The 14143-nt window shown below is 43.1% G+C and overlaps 1 protein-coding gene across 4 annotated transcripts in view; it reads left to right on the top strand.

Moving 5' to 3' along the window:
• The window catches only part of GAB1 (GRB2 associated binding protein 1), a 105766-nt gene that overhangs the window by 42879 nt on the left and 48744 nt on the right, over positions 1-14143 (top strand). The gene's annotated exons all lie outside the window — the stretch shown is intronic.

The raw sequence follows: 14143 nt of genomic DNA, 5'->3' as shown, positions 1-14143 counted from the left end.
TGTCGTGATTTTTTCCCCTTTCCCAAATCAGGCTTGGGCATGGCCAGCGTGTGACATATCTGGCCTACAGGCCAGGAGTTTGACAGCCCTGTTCTAGACTTATCTGCTGCCCTACACTTAGCGACCATTCAAAGTTAAGCTACCTATGATTTAGATTTGAAGATCTCCCTCCACATGATCACATGACCACATTTTAGATATTAAGCAACCAGCTCACATTTATTCTGTTCGCAACATCCCTCGGTCATATGACTGAGATTTATGTTTGTTTTGCTAGAAACAGATATTTGCTTCTGATTTCCAGCAAAAACCATCCATAATGAACAATGCATTCACTTAGTGATTGTGGCGTTTGCTTAATGACTATCACAAAAAAGCTCATAAAATCAGGCCTAGACACTTTACAGGCATCATGCCTTACAACCTAATTATCAGGCTCAATTGTGGTCATAAATTGAAGACTACCTGTACTGGCTTATTAACAAGAATTTAAAAATAGATAGTCATCAATTTACAACAGTTTGTTTAGTGACCGTTCAAAATTACAATGGCACTGAAAAAAGTGACTTCTGACCATTTTTCACACTTATGATAATTGCAGCATCCCCATCGTCATACGATTTACATTCAGATGCTTGATAACAGGTCCATATTTATGACGGTTGCAGTGCCACCCCAGGGTGATGATCTTTTACGACTTCTGACAAGCAAACTCAATGGGAAAGCCAGATTCACAATGACAGTGCTACTACTGTTATTGTTGTTACTACTTTAACAATTGCAATGATTCACTTAACAAATGTTGCATGAAAAGTCATGAACTGTGGCAAAACTCAGCAAATTTCTCACTTAGCAACATAAATTTTGGGCCCAATTGTGATTCTAAGTTGAGGACTACCTGTACTCAACCTTTGTTAAATTTTTGCTTGAATGTTTCTTTGATATTACCATAGTAATGTATTATGAGTGGCATTGACTGGGCAATGCAAGATCGATCTGTTCTACGGATGGGTACTGCTGGGTAGACAGATGGAGGCTGTGGCTGGGAGGTTTTGTTCTGTTTGCTGCTACAGACCTGTTTCCCAGGTATAGTACTTCTTTCCAGAGAGACAACACTGGAGCTGACAGATAATTTCAATGCACAAACATCAACTATATCTTTCATCTCAGCTAGACTCAGCAACCTCTATATATTTGGGCAAGATTGCTGGTTTGGCCCAGGTTGGTGATATGCATAGTGATCTAACATGCAAATAGTAGATTACACTCTTAAAGAGAATGTTTGCAATTATGCTTCCCATGTTTAATGCATTAGCTTACTACATTTCAGGGTGAATGTTTTGTTTTTCTTTTAGGTAGATAAGGGAGGAGAAAAAAAACTGAGATTTTAATTCTCTCTGCCGAGCAGCAGCAGTACACTGATATTAAGAAAGCAACTTACCAAGGCCTAACTAAGTGTTTCAACTTGCCCTACCACATGCTTTCTTTTAGGCTTGTTTGTCTATTGTACATTTCCAACTGGCTTATCTTGTTAAACAAGTACTGCTAAAAGTTCCAAATTTTCTAAGAGAATGACAGTAGCATTACTATAACATATTATCCCAAGGTGGCATTGATAACTGGTGTCATCAGTCTGTTTCTCCATATTGAGGGGGGAGGAGAATCCAGAATGGGTTGACCTTATCATCTCGTGATTGGATTGAGTCAGATAAGCTCTTTGGGCAATGCCCCCTGGCACCAGGTATCCCCAGTTTTTCTGACTCACCCAATCGTGAGAGGTTGCACATTCTGGATCTCCAGCAATTTACTAGGATTTAAAGAGAATTCATTTGGACCCGTTGAGTCTTGCCTTCCTGCACCGCGCACAGCCTCCTCCTACAGGATTGGGACTGCCATTAGCCCCCCTGGGGCGGCACGCTGCCCTGGCCACTGAGTGAATCTGAAGCACTCAGTGAGGACCTTGGCCGGACAGCAGGAGGATAGGGCGCAAGCCTCCTGGAGGCAAGCCCTAGCGGTGGAGGATTGTAAGTCGCTGGAGCACTCCGTCGCTCCCCTCAGGGGTTGAGCGACGAACCGGGGCTTCCCAAACGCCACGGGGCACGCTGCCTCCACATAGCCAGAGGATTGCGAGGAAGCCAAAGAAACCTTTCCTGGCCACAGTGGCATTGGGGAAGAGGCAGGAGGAAGAGAATCCGGCTGAGAGGGCGCGCGGCAGCTGCCTGGAGCACAAGCCGCTCTTCAGGTACTTTTAAATTTCACACCCCTTTGCAAGCTGGGTGGTGCCATTTTGAAGCCAGGAGGACCCACGTGGTCCAAGATGGCGGTGCCCAGCAGCTACCAGGAAGAAGAATCCCAGGCAGCTGCAAGCATGGACTGCAGCCCCACTGGAGGGGCAGAAGAGAAAGCATCCAGGTCAGTGGCTTCCCCAGAGACTGGCCAAGGGGGGGGGGGAAGGAAAGGCTAAATGTAAAAGCAAGCACCTCCATCCCAGGGCAGATTCAGAGGGAGGGGGGTCACAAGCCTTCCAAGCCCTCTAAGTACGAGAGGAGAAAGCATAAGACTTTAGAGAGGCTCTGCAAGAAGGCTGCCAGCCATTAGGCCACCCCAGGCAAAGGGGAAAAAACTCCAGGCACTCCCTTACCCAGTGGAGGCACAGTGGAGAATCCAGCCCTGCCAGCAAGGATCCCTATAGACACCTCAGGACTTTGGGGCACTACTCAGGGGTGGCAATCCCTTACCACTCCTGCTGTGGGGGCAGCCTTGCCTACTGGACTTCCCCTCTTGGACATTCTCCCTGCTCAGGGGGGCATAGGCCCCAGCCAGACACCTCCCACAGGGGCCCCCAACTTTCAGGAGATAATGATCCAGGCATTTCAGCAATGCATGGCAGCGGCATTCCAACAGCCACAGAGCCCCCCCCCCCCCCGGGCTCCTGAATTCCCAGAAGCCTAGAAGGAAGAGATCCCCAGCTCCTCAGATTCATCCCAGGAGGACAGTGACATGGAAAGTGAGGAAGGCGAGATCAGGGAGGACAAGCTGTGAGAGGACGAAGGCATGCCCTTTTGAGGGGGTGGAGGAGGCAGAGGGGGGTGCTCCTTCCGCAAAAATTAAAGCTAGGACCAGCGTTCTCCCCATTGGGGGGTGCTTAGCGCACTTCCCCAACTCCTGGCACCTCACCTCCTCTGACAGGTGGGTGCAGAAGACCATCAGGCATGGCCTTTCACTCGAATTTCTTTCCAGTCCCCCCGAGCTTCTTCCAGATATGTCCGGTTTCAAAGAACCCAACCCGGAGGTTGCTGATGCAGGAGGCCATTCAACACCTGTTGGAGATCAGGGCGATCCAGCCGGTGCCTCCGGAGCAAAAGGGTCAAGGGCACTTCTCCATTCTGTTTGTCATCCCCAAGGCCTCAGGGGGTTGGAGAGAGATCCTTGATCTGAAACGCCTGAACCGTTCCATTTGTTATAGGAGGTTCAAGATGCACTCCCTGCACTCTATCTGGAGGGGGTTAGGCAGGGAGACTTTCTCACCTCCATAGACCTCACAGAGGCCTACCTGCACGTTCCCATTGCCCAGGATCACTGCAGGTATCTCAGGTTTTGCTACATGGGACACCACTATCAGTACCGGGCCCTCCGCTTCGGGCTGTCTTCGGCCCCGAGGGTATTCATGAAGGTAATGGCAGCGCTGGCAGCACACCTGAGACAGGTCCCGGTACACATCCAATGTTACCTGGATGACCTGCTTTTGCAGTCATCTTCCTTTAGGGGTGCCCTACAAGATCTAGACATCACCATGACAGTCCTGAGGGACCACGGGTTTATGGTAAACCTAGCCAAGAGTCACCTCCACCCCTCTACTAGTCTGATTCACCTGGGAGCCAGAATAGACACCCAGATGGACTTGGTTTTTCTGTCGCCTGACAGATAGTGCTTAGACAGCTAGCCTCCTCGATAGCCAGGAAGCGCAAGGTGTCCTTAGCCACTCTGTCTAAACTGCTGGGCACCATGCCATTGGCATCATCACGTGGGCTTGCCTCCACACCAGAGATCTCCAATGGTTCCTCTTGCCGTTCCAGCGAAGGAGAATGAGCTGTTCACAGACCAAGGTACTTCTCCCGGTAGAGGTCTCCTGTTCCCTGACTTGGTGGATGTCCCCAGCGACCACGAAGGGCAAAACTTTTTGGACACCAGACTGCCTGATGGTAATGACGGACGCCAGTCTGAGCGGGTGGGGTGCCCATCTGCTGGCTCAGATGGCGCAAGGACAGTGGACTGAGGCAGAAGGGACTCACAACATAAACTGGTTGGAGCTCAGGGCGGTCCGCCTGGCCCTGTTACATTTCCAGAACTCGATCAGGGGCCAGCACATATTAGTCCTCACAGACAATATCACCACCAAGGCCCACATAAACAGGCAGGGGGGGGACTAGATCAAGGGCCCTCATGAAGGAGGCCAAACATCTGGGACAGTGGGCCGAAAGGAACCTACGGTGTTTGAGGGCAGAACACATAGCAGGGGTGGACAACACCAGGGCCGACTGGCTCAGCCAGACCGAGGTGGACAACTCAGAGTGGAAGCTGCAGCCGGCAATCTGCGAGGAGGTGGCTGAGCGCTTTGGGCGCCCGGAGGTCAATCTGTTCGCCACTCCCCTCAACACCCAGCTCCCAAGGTTCTTCTCCAGGTACCAGACAGGGGGGGTGGCGAAAGGGACAGATGCTCTGCGGAGTCTATGGCCCAGGGGTCTTCTTTATGCCTTTCCTCCCTTGCCCCTGATCCCCAGGGTCATATGGAAGATCCTTCAGGAGGGGGTGGAAGTGGTTCTGTTGGCTCCTCGCTGGCCCCGGAGGCCATGGTTTGCAGATCTCCAGTCTCTGGCTGTGGAGAGGCCCCGGAGAATCCCCCAGGAGAGGATATTCCTCAGCTGGGGATCGCTGGAGCACCTGGATCCTCAATGGCTCCAGTTGACCACTTGGTGATTGAGCGGAGCATCCTGAGGAAAGACGACTTCTCCCCCAGGGTGATAAGGACTATCCAGGCCACCCGCAGACCCTCCACAGAGCGCATCTATGGCTCCACGTGGTGGGCCTTTGACTCTTGGTATAACTCCCGGGGGTACAATCCTATCCAGGCTATGGTGCCACAAGTTCTGGACTTCCTCCAGGGAGGCCTGGATAGAGGGTTAGCTCCTAACACAATTAGGAGACAGGTTTCAGCCATCTCATCAATTCTCCTGTGTGGCAGAAACCAGAGTTTGACGCACCACCCCATGGTCAGGCAATTCCTTAAGGGGGCTTCCAATCTCAAACCACCTATGGTACACAGGTACCCTTCCTGGGACTTACACAGGGTATTGGACGCTCTAACAGGCGCTCTGTTTGAGCCGTTATGAACAGTTTCCCTTAAGTTCCTGAAACTGAAGGTGGCGTTCCTGGTGGCCATCACATCCGCTCCTGCTTCTATCGAGCCCAGGAACTGATTTGCCCAACTTCTGTCCAGACCCTTCTCACCCGTTGGAGAAGAAGTGGCACACTCTGGACGTAAGGAGGGCTCTGAGGATTTGCCTCAGGAGAACCAGGCCAAACAGGAAATCCGAAGCTCTGTTTGTCTCCTTCCAACCAGGATCCCTGGTAACAAGGTAACTTCCATCACTATAGGCAGGTGGTTGCAAACCTGCATTGCCACTGCATACCAATCGCAGGGCTTACAGACACCAAATCATATCACAGCTCACTCCACGTGGAGCACAGCCACATCCACGGCCCGGGCCACGCAGGCATCCCTGGCCAAAATCTGCAGGGCAGCCACGTGGGCTTCCCCCTCTCCCTTTGTTAGGAACTATAAACTGGGCTCTTTTGCCTCGGCAGAAGCCTCGTTTGCCCGCAGGGTGTTGTAGGCGGTTCACAGGGCTGGGCCCATGCCTCAACAGGCCTGAGTGGGGGACATGGGGCCTCAGGGGTCTCCCTCCCTAGGGATGTGCAGGCTTTGGTACGTCCCATTCTGGATACTCCTCCCCCCTCACTATGGAGAAAGGGCGTTGGTACTTACCTTATATGCCTCTTCTCATAGTGGGGGGAGGAGTATCCAGTCCCTCCCTGACTATGTTTGTACGACTTAATGTTATGTTCATTGTTTATGAAGTTATATATATATTGATGTTGAAGACAATAAAAGCTAAGAACTGAAGTGAATGGTGCAACGAGTCGGATAGAGCTTTTCGTCACTAAAACGGGGGAATACCTGGTGCCAGGGGGCGTTGCCCAAAGAGCTTATCTGACTCAATCCAATCACGAGAGGCTAAGGTCAACCCATTCTGGATACTCCTCCCCCCACTATGAGAAGAGGTGTGTCAGGTAAGTACCAACGCCCTTTTTCTACACAGTTTTTCGATGAACATCATCACCATGGTGGTTCTTTCACTTTCTCACAGTAAAATATAAAAATCTGAAAAGGTGCCAGAATTTAGTAATTATTTATGTATAACTTTGGTTTAAAAAACCAAATATTTTTTTAGCAAATCTCTAAATAAGAGTAAATAAGAGTGTTATCTTGTGTTATCATCAAAATAATGAGTGTTTTGTTTGAAGGAGCTTAGTGTTCTCTTGGAATTATTCATATTCTTAGTTTATGATTCTATTAAATACATTCATATCATTCCCATCAAAATTGTACTTGAATTATATCTGTTTTGGCAAAAAAAACCTAACAGTCTAGCAAGTAAATATTGCATTTAGGGAGATCTGTTACCAAACCTGTCATTGGACAACTTTCTAAAGCATCTCAATGGCTTTTTGACTTTAAGTTGCATTTTGATTGATAGAATTCTTAGGAAAGTGTGTGTTATTTTCACAGATTTAACATATTGTGTATTGTATATGAACATTTATTTTGGGATACAATTTATTTTGTTTTAGTAATAAAAAAATGGGTTGTAAATATAATTTCAAATATTTTTTAAAATTTGATCCATCTTTTAAAAATTCATACTGTGTACCTGTATAAAATGCTGATAACTTTCTCAAATGTTTATAGAATGTAAATAATTTATAGCAGATTATTTTGTATCCATGTGGTTTGTGTTCAACTTCTGAATAAATTCAACATTTCAGTGAATAGCCTGAATGCTTAATTTTAATATTGATCCACTATCTGATGTCTAATTTGTCCTTCATATGCATATACTTCCTGAACCCCAGGCACTAGAGAGAAACATTATAAATATAGGTATGCTGAAATCTGTATAAAAATATTCCACAAATCATATACACTTTAATACAGGTAGTCCTTGACTTACGACCAAGATACAAAATTCTCACTTATCTACCTGCATGGCTGTCATTTAATGATGCCAAATGGTGCTACCAGGATTGTTTTTTCTAAGCAATGCAGTCATATGACCTCATGTTTTAAGACTTTGTCATTTAGCAATGGAAATTTTGGTCTTAATTATCAACATAATATCAGGACTCTCTCTATTTAAAATTTCAGTATAGCTGTGATTTCTGTCATTTTTATTTTTTATTTTATCCCTTAAGCATAAATAATATTTTTAGTATATGCATGTGTTTTAAAATTTAGTATTTTTACATTTTGAAGCAGACAAAGCAGAGTTTATATCTTGATATGACATAATGATTTCCACATCTCTCTCCTACATGTGATAAAGGAGTATTGATGTCCCTTCTTTCTCAAGTTATTCAAATTATTTGGTCATCCTGTCCTCCTGAGGTTGCTGGAGATTTCTGTTGGATGGCTGCAATTCAGAAATGAACATGTATTCTGAAGCATGGATTAGAAGATAAATCTTATCAGAAATTAAAGTTTGTTTTTATGTTGCACTTGTGACTAACTGGAAATAACTCATAGCTAGGATTGGATAGAATTGTAATAGTCTAGGGCAGGGGTGTTAAACACAAGACCTGCGGGGCCATCCTGGAAAATGTAAGGGGCTGTTCTGCGTCGCTTCTGCCTGTCTATCCAGTGCGAAGAGGAAACATGCCAGCAGTTTGGAAAGTAGTGTCATGTTGGCCACGCCCACCCTATTGGCTACACCACCCAGTTGGCCACACATACCTGCCCCCTCTCCCAATCAACCACAGTCCTGATGCGGCTCTCAATAAAATTGATTTTGACACCCCTGGTCAAACTAGCTTACAGTAGTCCAGTGTTGGAATAAACTGTGACTTGACCCCTACTTGAATGCCTTCATTATACCTGAGTCTTGGATTGTGTCCTGATTACATTTCTGCTTCTGTCCAGGTTTTGTTTTAGTTGGATATACTATAATTTGTATGTTTAATTCTTGGGCTTCTGCTTTTTTCTTAATCTTGTTACCGTCTTTGGTTGATTGCGTAATTACATTTTATATTACCAAATCAGCAAAAGACTTTGCTTTGGTTTTGTAACATTTGCATTTCATTCCGAATTTACCTTTCGATTTACTTAGTATCTTGTTTTCATTTATGTAGAACTCCATGCCTCTTTTTAAACTATGCAATACACAAGAGGGAAAGAAGTGTATACATTGCCTTGCAATTTTTAAAATCTTCATTCATATAATGTGGAGGATTCTTAGGAAACCTCTTAACTATTGCTTTTTGGTAATATTTTTTAAATAAGGTATTGTTAGAAAATGCAATTTATTGCTCATTTCTTATTCCTGTTTTTCATGCATCTCTTTTGGTTCATGGAATAGTGTTAAATCTCTGCATAATTCTAAATTGTCATTACACAATAAATAAGATAATTAATTTTTTACTCAAAAAGTATCTTGGGATGTTGAAATAGTTTCTCACTAGTTTGGGAAATTTTCTTTTCACTTTCTATTGCCTTGTTTGTGTCCATTTAACTTCTGTAGGGATTGGAAAATATGTTCATTGTTGTCAAGGTGTTGCTGATTAATGATATAATATAATGATGATATAAAATCTGCACTGCTCAGTGCTTCTTTGAGTAGTATTTGGATAAATAATTGAATAAATCATATTGGAAAATGGAAAAAAACAACCCCCTGAAATTGTGAATGTTATTATTAAATGTAATACTGTACTATAATGGTGTTGTCTTATTAGATAGGAGGTATTTTCTTTCAGAGTGTCTAAATTCAATAATACCTTCCTTTTTCTACCATATTCTTATTGTCAGTTGTAGATAATTTTAAATAATTATATAATTATAATTTGAAAGAATCTTGTTTTTAAAATTAATATTAGAAAACATAAACTAATTAAAATATGTACATCAACATTTAGATAGATATTCCTTTATAATACTTTATGTATGCTATTTCAATTTTGAAGAGTTATAAACTTAACCCACTGATAGAACTTGTTTGAAACTCAAATATGCTTGCTATTTTTTCTGACTCTCAAACTTCATAGTTCACAACTTTTGATCTGAAAGCATGTGTAGCATCATTCACTGGTAAGCATTTCTTCTACCTGTGCTTTGGCTTTTTTTTAAAAGCACATTTATTTCTCAGAATGAATTGGCAAGGCTTTTATTTGAGTTATTTTTATATTAACTAGAACTTTAAAGCCACAATACTGTACAACAACAACAACAACAACAACAACAATAATAATTTGTTGTCAGAACAAAGCACTGCATGGCCAATTTCTGGAAAAAATAAAAGATAAAGTGGACAGTGAACAAACTTGGTTATGGTTAACAACAGGTACATTAAAGAAAGAAACAGAGTCCTGGCTGCGCAAGAACAAGCTATCCGCACAAATGCCATTAAGGCCAAAATTGAAAAATCCTCTGATGATGCCAAATGCAGACTTTGCAAAGTCTTTATTCATGTTTAATGAATAAAGTAAATAATAATAATAATAATAATAATAACATTATTATATAATATATAATAACATTATTATGTTTATTAATTAATTAATATAATATATAACATAATATTATATAATAATGGACAGAAAAAGCATTGCAGTAGTCCAGGCAAGAAAGGACGAGGGCATGAGTGACTGTGCACAGAGCATCCCAATCCAGAAAGGGGCGCAACTGATGTACCAGGTGAACCTGGTAAAAGGCCCCCCTGGTCACGGCTGTCAGATGTTATTCTAAACTAAGCCGCATATCCAGGAGGACTCCCAGATTGTGGGCCCTCTCTGAGGGGGCTAAAATTTCTCCCCCTATCATCAAAGATGGAACAAGATGCACAAATCAGGATGACGGAAACCACAGCCACTCAGTCTTGGAGGGATTGAGCTTGAGCCTGTTCCTCCCCATCCAGATCAGGACAGCCTCCAGGCATTGGGACATCACGTCGAGGGCATCGTTTGGGTGGCTTGGGGTAGAGATGAAAAGTTGGGTATCATCAGAATATTGATGATACCATACCCAAAATCATGGATGATCTCGCCCAGCAGTTTCATATATATGTTGAACAGGAGGGGTGAGAGAACAGACCCCTAGGGCACCCCACAAGTGATGCACCTCGGGGTCGATCCCTGTCCTCTAGTCAATACGAACTGTGACCGATCCGACAGGTATGAAGAAAACACCTGTAAAACAGTGCCTCCCCAACCCCCTGAGTCGTCACAGTAGGATACCATGGTCGATGGTATCGAAAGCTGCCGAAAGGTCTGATAGGACCAGGACAGAGGAACAGCCCCTATCCCAGGCCCGCCAAAGATCATCAACCAACGCGACCAATGCCGTCTCCATGCTGTATCCGGGCCTGAAACCCGACTGAAACAGATCCAGGTAGGTAGTTTCATCCAGGTACTGGGGAAGCTGATGTGCTACCACACTCTTGACAACCTTCACTACAAAGCGAAGTTTGGAGACCGGACAATAGTTGGCTAAAGAAGCTGGGTCCAGGGAAGGCTTCTTAAGGAGGGGCCTCACCACCACCTCCTTCAAGGCAGTGGGAAAAAACCCCTCTCTCAATGAATCGTTGGTAATCGCCTGGAGCCAGCCTTGTGTCACCTCCCGGGAAGCTGAAACTAACCAAGAAGGACACGGTTCCAGCACACAAGTGGCAGCACTGAGTCTCCCCATAATCCTGTCCATGCCCTCGGGGGTCACAGGGTCAAACTCATCCCAGATAGTCTCCACAAGATTCATCCCCGTCGACTCGCCCGAATCTACTCAGTCAGAGTCCAAGCCTGTCCGGATCTGAGCAATTTTATCCTACAGATACTGAACAAATTCTTCAGCCCTACCCTGCAAGGGGTCTTTCCCAGTTCCTTGGTTAAATAAGGAACGGGTCACCCTAAACAGGGCGGCTGGGCAGTTATCTACAGATGCGATGAGAGTGGAAAAATGTTGCCGTTTCGTCGCTTTTATCACCACAAAGTAGGATTTAATATGAATTCTTACTAGTGTTCGATCCGATTCGGACCGGCTGGCCCTCCAACCACTCTCTAGGTGTCTTTTCCGGCATTTCATCTCCCGGTACTGCAATGGCAGGAACTATGCGGACCTGTCATAATTTAAGCTCAGCGCTATCATAATTTTGAATGGTTGCTGAACAAATGTTTGTAATCCAAGTACTACTGTAATTTTTAGGGTTATTTTTCAGTATGCAACAATAAAAAACTATACTAGCCCCTTAAATATTATGTCATTTTAATGATAGTGAAGGAGGTTAAGTATTTTCTTCAAGACTGTTGGGGTCTTTACATAAGAATTATTCAGCTAATGAATTATGTGAAAATATGTGAAAAGCTGGTCTTTTTCATTTGAAAGTCTTTCTAAGACTGCCAATTATTTATTGTACTTTTACTTCTGTAATAAAAGCCTCTTTTTTATCTTGTTCTTGTCTTCTAGCTATTTGACCTTTGCATATCTAGGATTCAGTATTTTCATTTAAAAAAGAAATGTCATGAATTCTGTTCAAATGAATATTTTCTTTGCAGTTTATAAGATGTTTGTGCTTATCATGAATAATTCCAGTAGTATTTTAATTATAATTTTTAAAGACAATGTGTGTTCTCAGTTCAGTTATCCCTACTCACAGATTGAAAAAGTTGCCTCTCATTGTCTCATCACATGCAGAGATCCATAAAATTTCTTTTTAGTCAGTATAAACATTAAAAATTAAATTCATTCAAGATGTTTCAGTGTTTTCTAAAGCAGATGAAAATATCCAGATAGTTTAATTTCGATGTAGCTCCAAGAATGAGGTTTGCTTGTGCTTCTTCTATTGCTGAACCGATGTTATCCTTGAATTTAGATACCTCTGTATTATCCAGAAATAGTTTACTGCTCTGCATAGAGAGGAAAAAGTATAGCACCGTGATGGCAAACCTATGGCACACATGCCACAGGTGGCATGCAGAGCCCTCTCTGCGAGCATGCCAGCCATCGCCCCAGCCCAGCACCACTCTGCATGCGCCTTCCGCCTGCCAACTGATTTTCAGGTCTCTGCTGTGCATGTGTAGGGTGCATGTGTGAGGGCAGGGTGCATGTGCAGGGGGTGCTCACATTGTATTTTGGGAGTTCACGGGTGTGTGTGCTCCTCCTTACACCCAGTTTTGGGCCTGGAAAGCCTCCTGCACCAACTTGGAAGCCAAAAATGGGTGGGGGGCACAGGTGTAGAGGGAGCTCGCATTGCATTTTGGGGCACCAAAAACGTTAGCCATCACTGGTGTAGCAGGTCATTTAACCAAATTAATTAATTTAAGACATAATGGTTGGCTTACTAGGTAGTATAATTATTCCTTGAAGCAGTAATAAACTTTTTAAACTTTGTAGTTAAAAAAAGAAAACATGGAATTAGATGCTGTATAAACATAAGTACACAATACATTGGAATAATAATAGTATGAACTTGACCAAAATGGGTATGAAAAATAAGAATACTAATAAAAGAGCTTATAAAACTTATAAAAAATAACTATTTTTAATATCTTATTGAAATTATTGGTGATTAGATAGAGATTAATTGCCCCAATGTAAAATCTGCTCAGATTGATATTTTGCAAATTTATTCTTAATAGCTACCAAATTGTAACTAGGAGAAAAAATTAAATCCATAATTGTACAGTAACACTTGCTGCCTACTTCTTTCACGTCTTGGTTGATGGTGGTAAATTCAAAGCAGAATTAAGAAAACATACTTTTCATAAATTACTTTTGTTAAAACTAGCTTTAAAGTTTGCCCTGACATTGTTTTGATGATTTGGTGAAATATTTGCAATATAATGAAAATACATGTTTTTTGGCTGTTTGATCTCAGGGAAAATGTAACATTCATGAAAGTGAATAAGAAAGAGCATTATATGCTCACTCTTCTATATGAAATTGATTATATTATTTTTTCCTCTCATCTTCTGGTCTGTCATTTTGCTTTCACTGACTGTTCCCAAAAGCTTGTATGACAGAATGGCTTATGTCAAATTCTAACATAATATTAATAATTCCTCTGCTGATAAAATCTTGCACTCATAAAGGTTTCACATAATCATGTCATAGCTTATGTTCTCAGTGTGTCTTAGAGTTCCAAATCATACATTTTTTTTTAAAAAACCTACATTTTATTCAATAAAAGACTACTCTTAATCACTATCCAGAATTCCCCAGTAGTTAACTGTTCTGACCCCCCTCTTCACTCGTTCACAAATAACAGTCAGACAGAACTTAAAGGAAATATCTTTATCAGTCCTGACTCAAGCTGGCTGCGAGCCCAAAAATAAACGTATATAAAGTCTCTAGCAAAAAGTTACACAGCAAAAGCAAAAACAAAAAGCTCTTACAGCAAACCAGGTTTACAGAAAGCAAATCACTTTGAATCAGGTTTACAGAAAGCAAATCACCTATCCAAGTGCCTCTTTGAATCTCGAAACTGAACTCACGAACAAACGAATGATGAACCACAAACGACGTTGACTTCTGCAATTAAGGCGTGGCACCATCCGTCTTTTATCTGCAGAAGACGACCCTAACAAGCAACAGCTGCTCATTATTCCTGCATCCCGACGCAACTCACGGCAAGCTTCTGCTGAGTCACAACAGTTAACTAGATGCATGTGAGAATCTGATTGTACCCGAACTTCCAGGTTACCTGTAGGGCCATTTTTCTCCCTCCAGAGGCTTCAAGAGGCTTCTCTGAAGCCTCTGGAGGGAGAAAAACAGTCCAATGCGCAAACCGGAAGTCTATTCCTGAACTTCTGATTTGCACGT

The sequence above is a fragment of the Thamnophis sirtalis genome, unplaced genomic scaffold, assembly GCF_051295495.1.
Source record: "Thamnophis sirtalis isolate CommonGarterSnake01/CBP01778 unplaced genomic scaffold, rThaSir2_p1.2 scaffold_10, whole genome shotgun sequence".
Lineage (NCBI taxonomy): Eukaryota > Metazoa > Chordata > Lepidosauria > Squamata > Natricidae > Thamnophis > Thamnophis sirtalis.
The sequence above is the reverse complement of the archived record's forward strand: the minus strand, read 5'-3'. Positions and strand labels throughout refer to the sequence as shown.